The 15,758-nt window shown below is 39.2% G+C and overlaps 1 protein-coding gene across 4 annotated transcripts in view; it reads right to left on the bottom strand.

Annotated features, from left to right (window-relative positions):
• The window catches only part of LOC126248736 (glucose-6-phosphate 1-dehydrogenase), a 312,938-nt gene that overhangs the window by 47,738 nt on the left and 249,442 nt on the right, over positions 1-15,758 (bottom strand). The gene's annotated exons all lie outside the window — the stretch shown is intronic.

Genomic DNA, 15,758 nt, shown 5'->3' with positions numbered 1-15,758 from the left:
ACTTTCACAAATGATAATGGAATGATGAGGACAACACAAACACCCAGTCTCCAGGCACACAAAATCTCCAACCCAGCTGGGAATTGAACTCACGACCCTGTGATCGAGAGGCAGCAACACTAGCTAGCCACTAGACCACAAGCTGCAGACATCAATACATCAGAACCACTGAATTAATACAAAGTAATACGTACTCAGCTAAGGGATAAAACCAACTTTATTACATACTACATAAAATAATTCAGTCCTTTATAAAACTTCACTCATGGGTATATGCCATAAATAGTAATTTAGCACAAACAATTTGCTTTGGCATGATAACAAAAGCAACAGTTGCATTATGTGCAACAGATATTACTGTAATTAGCTCTGCAGAAATTTATATAAGTCAGGGGTATTAGGACAGAAACTTCTCTTTTATAAAAATTGCATAAAATCAGCATGTGCCATACCACAGTAACTAACAGAATAATTTTGTTGCTTATTAACAAATGATAATGTATTTTGAGCCAGACAAATGAGAGACAAAAAAAAGTGGATAAAAATTCACTTGACACCTTCCTAAGAGATAGTACGGAAGTGTAGATCAGATGTAGCTTACATTCAAAAAAATAGTATCAAAGGCAGTTGAGTGACTTATATCAAATAAATTGATAAGAGATAGACCTGATTTCCTACGGTAGACAACATAGGTCAGAACACTGTTGCAGAAGCAACAAAATAAGAGTGCTACATTTAAAAGAATGTAAAATCTCCATGACTGGTGATGTTTTACAGAAGCTTGAAACCTAGAATGGACTACAATGTGAGAAGCCTTCAGTATCTTCCACAACAAAACACTGTCTCAATGACAAAGACGTGTTTGAATAGCGATAACATCACGTTCAGAAAAACTCTCCAGACCAGGGACATTACTAACATCACTGTGTCCTCTAACAATTACTACAGTAAGCCAACCATTACCATGAGGAAAAAAAAGTATCATTCAGATCTAAACTAAAACTAAAATTCCATCCTACAAAAACTACAGGACCATCAAGAATAGCAAGAGAAGCAACAGATTTAACAGGTGTTTTATTCTTCTTATCAGCAGTGGTAGTAGTCAGCTCTATATTATCAACAGACTTATATACAGTATGTCTTGAACGGCGACAAAACCTTCTACATGCAGACATATTGGTGTTCAATGCAGATGCCAGTGCAGCAGCCCAACCCAGCGACCCAGACCCCTCTGGATAGCAAAAAGTAAAATTATCCTGCCATGAAAGACAGTGTGAGGTGAGTTGTTGAGCAGTTTCACACATAACTGGCTTTTGCATGGTAAAGTGTGAAGTATTCTGGCATGCAGAGAGGTTTTCTGCATTCAGGGCAATACCAATTTTTTTTTTCTTTTCTGCTTGTTTGGCCAGTAAATTGTCTTGTCTTCTCCAAACAAATCCTGGAAACCTGTGTTGGATGCTGCTTCATCATGAGATTCATACGTAAAAAGGACAAGTCTAAGACAAATAAAACAGAACTAAATTGTAATTACAGCAGCAATATCTGTATCAACAATATTAGTGATGCAGTTTACATAAATATAAATCTTCTTCAGCCTGTTCCCACTAAGACAGTTCTCCCTCCAATCAAAAATACCTGAATTCCTCCTCTTAAACTTCCCAAGATTTCTCACTCAGTAAACAGCAGAATTACAGTTAATTGCAAAACCTACCAAATCCATGCAGAAAACTCACTACACAGAAGCATGCATTGACTCAATCAGTTGCAACAATACAACAATTCTTATGTTCACAACTTTTTTTTCTTTTTGGTAAGAAACTGACAGCATCCATGCATTGTTCTCAAATGAAATGAGTCCAGTTCCAGGCAGCTACTGTGTCAAGAAAATCACAGCTCAAGCTATATTAGGGCACAGTCTTTTGAACACAGCGTTTTGGCCAAGCTATACTCAGGCTTGGTTGCCAAAGTGTAATATGACTTTGAATTCCATCTTTTTGGTTCTACAATGTAAAATTTCATCCTCATATGATTAAATTCTGCATATTCAGTGAGTTATAAAATAAAGCTAAATTATGTTCACAAAAGAAATACTTATGGGCCCCATAATGTGGTATGAAGAGGAAACTAAAAATGTGAAACAGAAAAAAGTCAGCCCAATTGAGAAAATCCTGTTAGATATCAACAAAAATTACCAACATTAATACTCCACAAAGTGAATAAACAGGCTTTGAACTATAAAGAAAGGCTTATTAGATTTGATGTCATCTACAAACGTTTCTTTGTTTACAAAATACATAAGACCACATTAATGGATTTATTTCGTCACTTTCATGCATTCTATTTTTTGGTGTACACTGGCATAACTAAAAGTGAGCCAAAGATGTTCTGAAAACTACATTTTTTGGCTTTGTTATGTAAAGTGTAGTCTAGGGCCTGCAGAGGAATGCGAGAAATCTTCCACACTACCCTAAGATTGGCCGATTGAATCAATTTTTACAGCCTAGAACTGAACCAAGTCCATCTCAGTCACTCCAGTTTGTAATTATTGTGCAGCCGTACTCCTGGATAGCTGGATTCATAGCTCTATGACTGCACGTTACACTGTGTTACACCCTACAGAGTTGAAAAGGTTTCAATTCCTGGAAAGGACACCTTTTCGACCTTGGAATTTCACTTTCCCCCCACCCCCCTTTTCTAGTCCATAAAATGGGATTTTCTGCTTCCAAGTGAAGCATCTGGACTCCTAGATTAAGTACAGACAATTGTTTTCTTCAGAGTTTACTGCAATAGCTCTGCTCTGTAAAACTGAATGTAGAATTTGTAAGCCATCATATGTCTTCTTTTTATACAAACAAAGGGTAAATTACTATTGAGATTCTGTTGTACAACAAGGGAAAAGGCATTCTTGAGGAAGTTGAGAAAGGCTGATGGGCATATGGACATGTGTATGCTGTAGTAGTCATTAAGTCACAATATTTCCTGTTCTACATGGCAATGTTAATTTGTAGTTTAACTATATCAGTGACAATCATTGCTATAAATCCAAGAGTATTCTGTAATGAATAAAACAAAATCCTACACCCACATTCCAGGAGGAGCGAGTGTCCCCTTCTGCCTTTACCCCTCTCCCCGCCCCCCTTGTGGACACACATTATTGTAGCATAGTAAATTCTGCTATTACTTTCCTTTTCCCTAGTCATTGGTCAGGAATGGATACAAATAGTGCTTCGAAAGATCATTCTTGCAAGTAATTAAGTTTCACAACAAACAAATTATTAATATTAGAAATGGCAACACACATTTTACGAATATATCTGCATCATGAAAATGGCATTAATCCAACAATGTTTTACCAACTTTCTCTGTATGCAAAAACACTATCTGCATGTGGTTGTTACCACTATTGAAAAAAATAATGGAAAAAGTTCTTTTCTGCTGTGATGAAATATTTTCACAAAAATGTGCAGCTGTGAAATACTTATGGGCCCCATAATGTGGTATGAAGAGGAAACTAAAAATGTGAAACAGAAAAAAGTCAGCCCAATTGAGAAAATCCTGTTAGATATCAACAAAAATTACCAACATTAATACTCCACAAAGTGAATAAACAGGCTTTGAACTATAAAGAAAGGCTTATTAGATTTGATGTCATCTACAAACGTTTCTTTGTTTACAAAATACATAAGACCACATTAATGGATTTATTTCGTCACTTTCATGCATTCTATTTTTTGGTGTACACTGGCATAACTAAAAGTGAGCCAAAGATGTTCTGAAAACTACATTTTTTGGCTTTGTTATGTAAAGTGTAGTCTAGGGCCTGCAGAGGAATGCGAGAAATCTTCCACACTACCCTAAGATTGGCCGATTGAATCAATTTTTACAGCCTAGAACTGAACCAAGTCCATCTCAGTCACTCCAGTTTGTAATTATTGTGCAGCCGTACTCCTGGATAGCTGGATTCATAGCTCTATGACTGCACGTTACACTGTGTTACACCCTACAGAGTTGAAAAGGTTTCAATTCCTGGAAAGGACACCTTTTCGACCTTGGAATTTCACTTTCCCCCCACCCCCCTTTTCTAGTCCATAAAATGGGATTTTCTGCTTCCAAGTGAAGCATCTGGACTCCTAGATTAAGTACAGACAATTGTTTTCTTCAGAGTTTACTGCAATAGCTCTGCTCTGTAAAACTGAATGTAGAATTTGTAAGCCATCATATGTCTTCTTTTTATACAAACAAAGGGTAAATTACTATTGAGATTCTGTTGTACAACAAGGGAAAAGGCATTCTTGAGGAAGTTGAGAAAGGCTGATGGGCATATGGACATGTGTATGCTGTAGTAGTCATTAAGTCACAATATTTCCTGTTCTACATGGCAATGTTAATTTGTAGTTTAACTATATCAGTGACAATCATTGCTATAAATCCAAGAGTATTCTGTAATGAATAAAACAAAATCCTACACCCACATTCCAGGAGGAGCGAGTGTCCCCTCCTGCCTTTACCCCTCTCCCCGCCCCCCTTGTGGACACACATTATTGTAGCATAGTAAATTCTGCTATTACTTTCCTTTTTCCTAGTCATTGGTCAGGAATGGATACAAATAGTGCTTCGAAAGATCATTCTTGCAAGTAATTAAGTTTCACAACAAACAAATTATCAATATTAGAAATGGCAACACACATTTTACGAATATATCTGCATCATGAAAATGGCATTAATCCAACAATGTTTTACCAACTTTCTCTGTATGCAAAAACACTATCTGCATGTGGTTGTTACCACTATTGAAAAAAATAATGGAAAAAGTTCTTTTCTGCTGTGATGAAATATTTTCACAAAAATGTGCAGCTGTGTACATGAGGCTTTTGCATCTGCATTAAAGGCCTTATAATTCTAGCTAGCAAAATTTAAATATGGATGAAGCCCAACTGCAAAATTAAGCGTGTACTTGATGTTCAATTAATGCCAATTTGCCGAAAAGGGTGGGTGTGGGGGAAGGCACGGTACAGATATCAAAGGCCACTGATTGAAGATTTGTGAGAGTTGTTGACAAAGTAAGCATCACATTAGATAGAATGTATAATACTGCATATTAAATAATAGATTTCAGAAATCTCTGTCTACGATGGTGCAGTTGACCCATAATTGCTCATTTTCAGACATACATGAAACTGACATTTTAGAGCAATGATTGATTCAGATTACTTGCTCTCCAGTATTTTTTTTTTCTATCTCTTAATAACCTAGGATGAAACAAAAATCATATTTCTCAATGAAAACAAGAGGGTGGCCCCTAGCCCAAGTGCGCTGAAAAAGATGAGAATAGTTCTGTTGACAAGGAAGATTACAGCTATAATTTTTGAGATGCAATGAATTCTGAGGGAGGAAGGCAAACAAAAGTGGGCCTATGGTACAGCCCTATTCAACACTCTGTCAAGGATCCCTAAGTGAAAAGTCTAAGACAGCAGTTCAGTGTCTGTATAGTTTGGTGTAATGTTCCTTTGGGCATGCATGCCTGTCTGAAGGAATGTTGCATCAAACTATACAGACACTGTCAAATACAGACACTGCACTGCTGTATTTCATGCCAAAGCAAAGCAACCTAACCGAGTGAGGTGGCGCAGTGGTTAGACACTGGACTCGCATTCGGGAGGACGACGGTTCAACCCTGCGTCCGGCCATCCTGATTTAGGTTTTCCGTGATTTCCCAAAATGGCTCCAGGCAAATGTCGGGACGGTTCCTCTGAAAGGGCATGGCCGACTTCCTTCCCCGTTCTTCCCTAATCTGATGAGACCGATGACCTCGTTGTCTGGTCTCCTTTCCCCCAAAGAACCCAACCCCAAAGCAACCTGACAAGAAAATAATGTCTCTGCCTATGTGGGAATCACATACTGTGTGAGCACTATGGAATGTAGACACTAGAACATGTGGAAGTTTGGATCATTCCTGGAAGTGTGTTCAGATAGCCGAAGTGGTTAAGATGACCGCTTGTGATAAGTGAGAAATCCGGATTGGAGTCCCCGTCTGGCACAAATTTTCATATGTTTCTAGGAAACTGTATAGCAGTTGTGTAACCGTATTCACAAACTGCAACATTTTGTAACTCTAACACGGTCAAAGAAAGTCAGTTTAATGTGACTGCACAAATTGTACACATTGTGATGCTGACCACTTTCCGAACTGCCTCTTCAAAGAGAAGCAGCAGTGGAGTGAACACAGGAAAGTGCTTTGCATATGATAAGATATTGATTACATATAGATATGCTTCACAGACAAGTATTTTGGAGTAAGGGAACCATGGTATCCAGTGATTTGTCACAGAGTTACAATGCAATTGTGGTTTATTAAATTTGTTACTCCAATTACCTCCACTTCTGTGAAAATACTTTCACAACAGCTAAACAGTCTGCAATATGAAATCACTAAAATGTACTACACAAAACACATAGTAATACAACAACACTCAGATAAAACCTGTACTGTGATGTAGTTGCCTTCACTGTGGAAAGAGCTCAGCATAACGCTATTGTGCTGTTCTTCCACTGTATTCAGTAAACCCGTACAAAAAGTGCACACCAGCCAACTCTTGGTAGACCTATCCATACTGCTGGCCATCACCGTTAATGTACAAGCAACACTGGTGAAAAAAAATACTGAAACAGAACCGAATGAAAGCTTGAGCGCATTAATCTTGTCAAAAGAAAGTATCACGAATGAAAGGGACAAATTAGATTACAAATAATTGCTGTCTCTTTTCTATCAAAAGGGAGAAAGAAGGTATACCACATTTAGTACTCAGGTTCTGATTGCCTAAAGTGAGAAGGAGTTTTATTTACTTATTACAGTTACAACCTGAACAAGACATTTTGTATGAAATATCAATATACTGGGAAAAAGTACCACTTTGTGGAAACTGGTACAATGTTACCTAACTGTCCAAAGTGGAAACAATGATGTGAGGCATGATTATTGACAGAAGGTTGTCAGTATTTGGTGCACATGGTATCTAAAGTTAAATTTGTTTTCACAGGATTGTGAATGCCAGGAAAAATAATTTGGCCATTGACTCTGAATACAATTTTGCCACCAGAATGGGTTGTGTTATTATTTTTATTATTTATTATTATTAAAATTAATGCAATGTTTACTGAGGCTGCTGTAGCAATGAAATGAGAAACTAAGACCAGCTCTAGGAGAATAAGCAAATTCTGTCATCATTTCTGTTTTCAATTATACATATCAACCTGTCTCTCTCTTACACTCACAGTAAGAATTAATTTCCATTACTTACATCCTTGTTAATTTCAGGTAAATAAAATTTTCCCTCCGAGAGTTATTACTGCGTAAGAGTTCAAGGAATTGAGCCTATACTCATTTTCATTTGTTAGGTAAAATCACAGTTCATTTTTTGCCATTTACAGACTGTGCAGCTGACATTGAGTTACTAAAATCAATGTTTAAAACAACCACATATGATAATATCAGCAACAACACTAAAGAGCTCCTTACTGTGTTGCAGTAGTTACTACTTCAGTAGCTTGCAAGAATCAATATAGGCCAATAAATGAATACTTTCACTTCTGTTCATTTATATTTTTCTGGTGGTTTTCGGATTTTCTGTTGTTAAGACAGTGAGTCATAAGGAAATCTTTTCAAGCCTGGTATTATTCAGGAAAACAATGTGTGGCTGCTTTGTTTAAAGAATCATTAGGGAGTACAGCATCTTGCTGTTGTACCATTTTACTGATTTTTTTTAAGCTAACATAGTAAAACAATGGCTTCTCATGTACAGAAAGAACATGTAAGCAGTGAGGGTGATAAGAAATAAATAATATTTTTGCAACATCTAATTCTGTAGCTCAAAGCAGTTAGCCTAGTAAACAGACTCAAAATTTGAAGAACAAATGGGGCATCTGAATGAATTTATAGCAAACATTTTCTTCACATATGAATCTGCAGCTAGAATAAATTTGTTAAAATGTCACTGTTTGCCTGTTGCTGTAAAATCTATATTGTAATGTTCTATCACAGTAGTTTACTAACATGTCTTCTCACCAGTTCAATGCATTCGTGTATTGCGTGCAGCCATATTATACTGGAAGATTATAATTAAAATGCAGCTATTCGTGGAGGTCCAATGTGGGCTGTAATTATCGTGTGGCAGGAAACTTTGTAGACATGCTAATTCATTATAGCAGAACTGATTTACACTGGAAAAAAATTAGTTCCAATTTTATCCACCACATGCAAATTTAGTGCTGTGAATGCAAGGAAGATATATAGAAATGTTTCCATACGTAATGGATTAGGAATGGGATGAGGGCAGAAAAGGTCAAACAAGTGGGCAGAAAAGGTCAAACAAGTGAGAAAGGCATAATGTTGATTGTTTATTAACCAAGTTGCATGAAAACAGACGCTTCCACTCAGTTGCGCTCTTCCAAAGCAGAAATGCTGTAGAAGGTCTCAATAACATTCAGATGTCATGGTACACATGCAGTGGGTCTTTGTGCACAATGTGCAGTTTAACAGTACCCCAAATTCTGCAGTCCTGTGTATTCACTGCATCCTGTAGAGCAAAATGTGCCTCATTAGTCCATAGCATAATGCCTGGCAAGATGTCACCAACGTTCATCTGTGCCACAAATCGAAGACCAAATTCAAAATGTCACTGTGAATCATAAGGTTTCAGTTGCAGCAGCATCTGGATCTTGTATGGGTACCAGTGTCACATAGACTGCAAAACTTTCCATACTGTTGACCATGGGATGGACAATTCTCAGGACACTGAACAAGTACTACCAATACCTAGGGAACATGCTGCACCGTCAGTTACACCAACAGCAAACTCGTCAATAACTTCTACAGGGATAAGACGCTTGCCTCTTCCAAGTGCCACATGAAGCTAATGACATTGGTCCTCTCCTCAGGTGTTTCTGTCAGTGATATTCTCTCAATGCAACAGTGTAATTGAAGCTGTTCACATAATACAGTTTCACTAACAGCACACAGTCTCTCTTCTCAACAACCATATGGTCACTCATGTTATGACTTGTCAAATGACAGCGTGCATGTCACACCATCATACAAATAGTGTACAGTGCCAGTTTTGCACCTGGTGGCCACGATTGGAACTAACTTATTCTGATGTTAATCAGTTTCACATTAATGTATTAGCATATCTACAAAGTTTTGCTGCCATGTGATAATTACAGCCCACACTGGACCTCCATGAGTAACTGCACTTTAATTATAACTACCCGGTACTTGCATCACACAATATGTAATACAAGCTGCAAATAACAGTCCCACATAATGGGGGAAATAATACTGTCAAATTATACATATGTGACCTCCCTGCTCACAACAGCATCACCTGTGAACAGCTTCAGAGGGACACGAATGCTACCTAGCAGGTACTTTATGTGTATCATTAAAAGTAATGGTTGCATCACACTTCCTTGCTTCTAAAGATTTTTGCACTATATATAAAGCCTCCCATATTTCATTAATGATCTGAGCAAGTCAAGTTTTGCATGATCTTTGTTCCTGGAGTCCATTCTGATAGAAGAGTTGTTTAAGCCCCAACAAATCCATCATCCCACGATGCCAGATTTGAATGGCATATTATTGATGCATGGGGGAAATGTCAAGGAACAAAAAAGAAAAAGAAAAAAAAAAAAATTAACCGATAGATAGTGCTTTAAGCATCAGAATATCCACACTAACAGACACCTGGCACATGGCTGTTCCTCAGTTTGCGCCCTTGACACCCAACATGACTGTCTCCAAGAAGGATCATTTACTGCTGGCAAAGCTCTTTTACAGAAACAGTGACTGTGCACCAGTAGCCTTGCAGAAGTTCTGGACACTCAGTCTTCTTAAAAAAAGGCATTGGTCCAAGGTCTGGTAAGGGACTGGAAAAATTGAATACAAAATTCGAAAAGACACATGCTTTTGGAGTGCAGTGTGGCAGAGGGAAGAAAGCGTTTCATCCAACATCCATTGAAGATGTGACCACACTACTGCAGGAGGGGTTGACCGGTGGTGTGCAACATGCAGTGCACAGGGAATTGCCTGAACACTTGACATGCCTCTGAGCACAGTGCACAGAATCCTACAAAACATCCTGATTTTACTATCCATTTCAAATCACCCATGTTCAGGAATTGCTTCCTGCTGACTTGCCTGCAAGACAAACATTCACTCTGGAATTTCTTGCTCACATGGCCATAGAACATTTTGTGGGCAGATGAACCCCATTTTCATCTCCAAGGACAACCAGTAACACTTCATTCTGGAAAGTGACTGTGTGGTGCTGGTTGATGGCACTGATTATCGCAGGGCTGTATTTTTTCGAGGAGTTGAGTCATGCAGGTTCTGTTACCTGTACTGTCACTGGAAAGTGCTATGAGAGTCTTTTGCACATCAATGTCACTCCAACCATTCAGCAGTGTACATGTGTGGGTAGGATCATTTTTATGCAAGATAATGCTCCTCCACATATTGCACATCTAGTGAAGTGGCTTCTGCAGAGGAATTTCAGAAATGCTAGAATTATCAGTTTTCATTTCCATACAGCCCAGCCATCCAGATCACCTGATCTTAATCCGTGTGACTTCTGGCTCTGTGGTTATCTGAAAGAAGTTGTGTTCAGCATCTCAATTTCAAACATAGCTGAATTTAAGGCATGCATTGTACAATGCATTCTGAACATGAATCTCGAGACACTCCCACCTGTTGTGGAACATGCTGTTTCTCAGTTTCAACATATGGCAGAAAACCAGAAAACAGCGAACAGCAAACTGAACATGTCTGGCGCCAGTCTCATGACAATTAGAAACCAATGTCATACTGCTTTTTATGCAGTTTTTTGACCCAGGACAAGTGTAAACCAATGTTAATTTAATTTTGATGTGGATTTTGGCCCCAGGACAATAAAAAAAACTGAAGTCATTTTTATTTTTATGTTGTTTTTGGCCTCACGATAATTGAAAACCAATGTCACTTTGCTTTTTATGTGGTTTTTGGCCCCAGGACATTTAAAAAGTGATGTTATTTTGCTTTATACATGTCTTTTTTTGGCCTCAGGACAATTAAAAATGAATTTTTCCCACCTGATGTGGTACACAACCTTGCTATAGTGGATGGATTTACTGAACTGAAAGTGCCACAACTGTTGACTGCTGAATTTGTGTGGCCATTCACACTGAACAATATGGATGATGTAATGTACAACTCAAACCACAGCCAACGCATCGCGTTTCATCTGTCATTTGTAGCCAACACCATTTATATTAAGATACTTACAGTGCCATATATTGGTAGACTTTTTGTCAAATTTTTTTCTTCCATGACATTTCCCATGATGTCAATAATATGCTGTCCAAATCCAATGTTATTCTGAGTAGTGGTTCTCTTTCTACAAAGGTATCTGTCATCTAATCCTTCACAAACACTACAACAAATTGGGCCTTTTTCCAATCACGTAGGATGCTCCATTGTTCCAGCAAACTACAGTAAACTGTTGCTACGAGAAGGACCAGTTATTTTACATAGTTCATAACAGAATCTAATTGGTAACCTATCATGTCCACTGGCCTTCTCTCTATCAAGACACTAACTAATTTCCATATATGTCATTTCCCAAACCAGGCAAATGTTCAAAATAGGAGTTGTGTTGTGATCTTCTTTGATGTAGAGATTTTAGAAGAAAAAATATAGTATTTCACCCTTTAGTTTATGGCCTTTCATTTCAATGCCTCCATCAACAATGAGGATCCAGGCAGACAATTTCGATAGTTGACTGACATTGTTAGAATCAAAGCATTTTAGGCTTTTTTCACTCAGCAAACTAGATTTTGACTTTGAATTTACTGAATGATACTCACATAATTGTCATTATGTTTATTTTGGCTTTGTTCAACCCTTTTTTGTCAGCAAGGATTTGGCTCAATTTAAACCCATTGTGCAGCTCACTTTGATTTCATAGAAACTTTCTAACACTGTTATTCAACCACAATGGGCCTCTACTTGTCTTCACTATCTCCCGTAGAATGAATCTGTCCATCTACATCTATACTTTGCAAGACACATTATGATGGATGGCAGAGAGTATTTCATATACCACTATGAATGTACCCTTTCCTCTTCCAGTCACAAATGGTGTACTGGAAGAACAACTGTCGGTAAGCTCCAGCATGAGCTCAAATTTGTCTACTTTCACCTTCATGGTCATTTTGCAAGATACGCCCTGGAGGAAGAAATAAGCTGGTGAGCCTTCTAAGAATATTCACTCTTGAAAGGATGGAAAGAAGGAAGAAAGATTAGGGGTTAACAGGCTGTCAACATCGAGGTCATTAAAGTTGGAGCACAAGCTCAAATGTTTCAAGGATGGGGAAGGAAATTGGCCATGCCCTTTGAAAGGAACCATCCTGGCATTTGCCTGGAGCAATGTAGAGGAATCATGGAAAACCTAAATCTGGATGGCCGGACGAGTCTTTGAACTGTCATCTTCCTGAAAGTGAGCCCACTATGCTAACCACTGCACCATCCTGTTCTGTTGCCCTCTTGGAGTTTTAACAGTTAACCACAGTGTGATGCACAACACCTCTCCTGTAGTGTCTGCTACCAGAGTTGGGTGATCATCTCTGTAATTTTTTGTGCTTACAAAACAAACCCATGGCCAAATATGCTGCTCATTTTCTGATCTTCTTTATGTCATCTATCAATCCTAAATGGTAATGGTGCCAGACTGGGGAGCAATACTCAAGTATCAATAAAATGAGGGTTTTGTAAGGGGACTACACTTCCTGAAGACTGTTCCAATGAATCTCAGTCAGCTATCTACCCTTACTATAATTGAGGACATAGGCTGGAAGTGCTACTCTGACATGAAAAGGTTGGCACAAGAGAGAAATTTATAATGTGCTGCATCAAATCAGCCAGAAGGCTGATGAGAAAAAAATTAGTTTTATGTGGTCATTCCACTCTTTTCACTTAATCTCTGTTATACAATGGATGTTACTGTTCCCAGTGATTGTTCAGCAATCATGTAAATACACAATAACAAGCATTTCTAGCTTTTTGTGCATGATACGCTCACATTGAGGCCTGAGGGTCAATTGCAAATCCCTGCTCCAAGTGTCTAACCTTCGCAGGTTTTCTTGTATTTTGCTATAAATTTCTAGCTTCTGGACAAGCAATGGCATCATTCGTGAACAGCACTGTGGACCAGCCAATGTTATTCACTAGGTCATTTACATACACTGTGGACAGCAATAGTCCTGTAACACTCCCTTGAGGTATGCCCAAAGATGCTTTCACTTCTCAAGATTTCTGTTCCTTAAGAACTAAAGCTCATCTCATATTCAGTATATGTGTATTTTGTTCATCATGGAACATGTAGAAGTGTACTAAATGCCTTCCAGATGTCAAGGAACATGATACCAACCTGGGTGGTGGTATCTACTGCATTCTGGGTCTCACGGATGAACAGAGTGAGTGGGATTTCACAAGATTGTTTGTGAAATCCCTACTGATTCCTACAGATGAGATTTTTGGTCTCTAGAAATGTTATAACCATGCAAGCATAAAATTTGGTCCCAAATTGTACAATGGATGGACATCAGTTATATGGGGCTTTAGTTGTGTCCTTATGTTCAACAACAGTTCTTGAAAAAGGGAATAACCTGTTTATTTTTCCAGTCATTTGGAACTTAGCTAGCACAAGGGTGTTGTCTGCTCAGAAAAGGAAGTTTCAATCGTTTTCACATCAAGCAGAAATACATCCCAATCTTTCTTAGCCATCTGTGCATCATTAATGATCAAAAATGTTATAATGGCCTTGTAGTCACTGATTTGTATATCTACATTTACTGAATCAAAAAGTTGAGGGACGTTTGCTTTCTGCAGCTCTAATGCATTTTCCTCATTACTGAGTTGCCTAACCAACATATCAATGTAATTTTGGAAAATATGTTCAGTACAATGTGACATGAATATGTCCCTATCTCCTGTGTCGAATGCTTTTCCCAGGCCATGGACAGCAGATTGCTATCTCTCCATATTGCTTAAGCATCATAAGAGAATTTGAAGGTGATATTTTCCAATGTTTGCTTAAAGCTTGCTTGGTGATAGAAACAATCAATTACTAATTTTCAAAGAATGGAAAATCCAGGGTGGAATAATGACAATATTATTAGACGGATAGGCTGCTATTCACCATATAGCAATGATGCTGAGTTGCAGATAGGCACAACAAAATGCTTAAGTGGCTCTGAGCACTATGGGACTTAACATCTGAGGTCATCAGTCCCCTAGAACTTAGAACTACTTAAACCTAACTAACCTAAGGACATAACACACATCCATGCCCGAGGCAGGATTCGAACCTACGACTGTAGCGGTCACGCGATTCCAGACTGAAGCGCTTGTCCACACCGGGTGGCTAGGCACAACAGACAAACTGCTAAATAAGTAAGCTTTCAGCCAAGAAGGCCTTCGTCGGAATTACACACACACACACACACCACACACACACACACAGCCTTGGCAGCCAGAGCCTGTGGTCTCGTGTGTGTGTGTGTGTGTGTGTGTGTGTGTGTGTGTGTGTGTGTTTGTCTAATTCTGATGGTCATTTTGGCTGAAAGCTTACTTATTTAACAGTTTTTTTGTTGTGCCTATCTGCAACTCAGCATCTCTGCTATATGGTGAGTAGTAATCTATCGTTTTCATAATATTGTCAATTACTAATTTTGGTCCATTTTTTACACTTATCTCCATACATATTACCTAACATTCTGTCCTTATTTCATCTGATATTCTGAATTTTTCAAAGCAATAAGTGGGTTGCCATCAACTGTGTCTACCCTCTCTTTCCGGTATACACTACACCCAGAAATTAGAATTTTGATGCTATTTATTTCTAGTTTAAGTCAACTTTCTGTATTACAAGTGTGTTTATACTATTTATAAGAAATACATATTACTCATTCTAGGCTCTGTAGTGTGATACAAGTAAGTGCACATTGGCCCTTTTTCTAATGCTATGATGTGCACACAACACATTCAATTCTGCACAAGTAACAGCTTCCCAGGAGTAATACACATGTCATCTACACTCCTGGAAATGGAAAAAAGAACACATTGACACCGGTGTGTCAGACCCACCATACTTGCTCCGGACACTGCGAGAGGGCTGTACAAGCAATGATCACACGCACGGCACAGCGGACACACCAGGAACCGCGGTGTTGGCCGTCGAATGGCGCTAGCTGTGCAGCATTTGTGCACCGCCGCCGTCAGTGTCAGCCAGTTTGCCGTGGCATACGGAGCTCCATCGCAGCCTTTAACACTGGTAGCATGCCGCGACAGCGTGGACGTGAACCGTATGTGCAGTTGACGGACTTTGAGCGAGGGCGTATAGTGGGCATGCGGGAGGCCGGGTGGACGTACCGCCGAATTGCTCAACACGTGGGGCATGAGGTCTCCACAGTACATCGATGTTGTCGCCAGTGGTCGGCGGAAGGTGCACGTGCCCGTCGACCTGGGACCGGACCGCAGCAACGCACGGATGCACGCCAAGACCGTAGGATCCTACGCAGTGCCGTAGGGGACCGCACCGCCACTTCCCAGCAAATTAGGGACACTGTTGCTCCTGGGGTATCGGCGAGGACCATTCGCAACCGTCTCCATGAAGCTGGGCTACGGTCCCGCACACCGTTAGGCCGTCTGCCGCTCACGCCCCAACATC

This window comes from Schistocerca nitens, chromosome 3 (genome assembly GCF_023898315.1).
Source record: "Schistocerca nitens isolate TAMUIC-IGC-003100 chromosome 3, iqSchNite1.1, whole genome shotgun sequence".
Classification (NCBI taxonomy): Eukaryota; Metazoa; Arthropoda; class Insecta; order Orthoptera; family Acrididae; genus Schistocerca; species Schistocerca nitens.
This window is presented reverse-complemented; position numbering and strand designations above follow the sequence as displayed.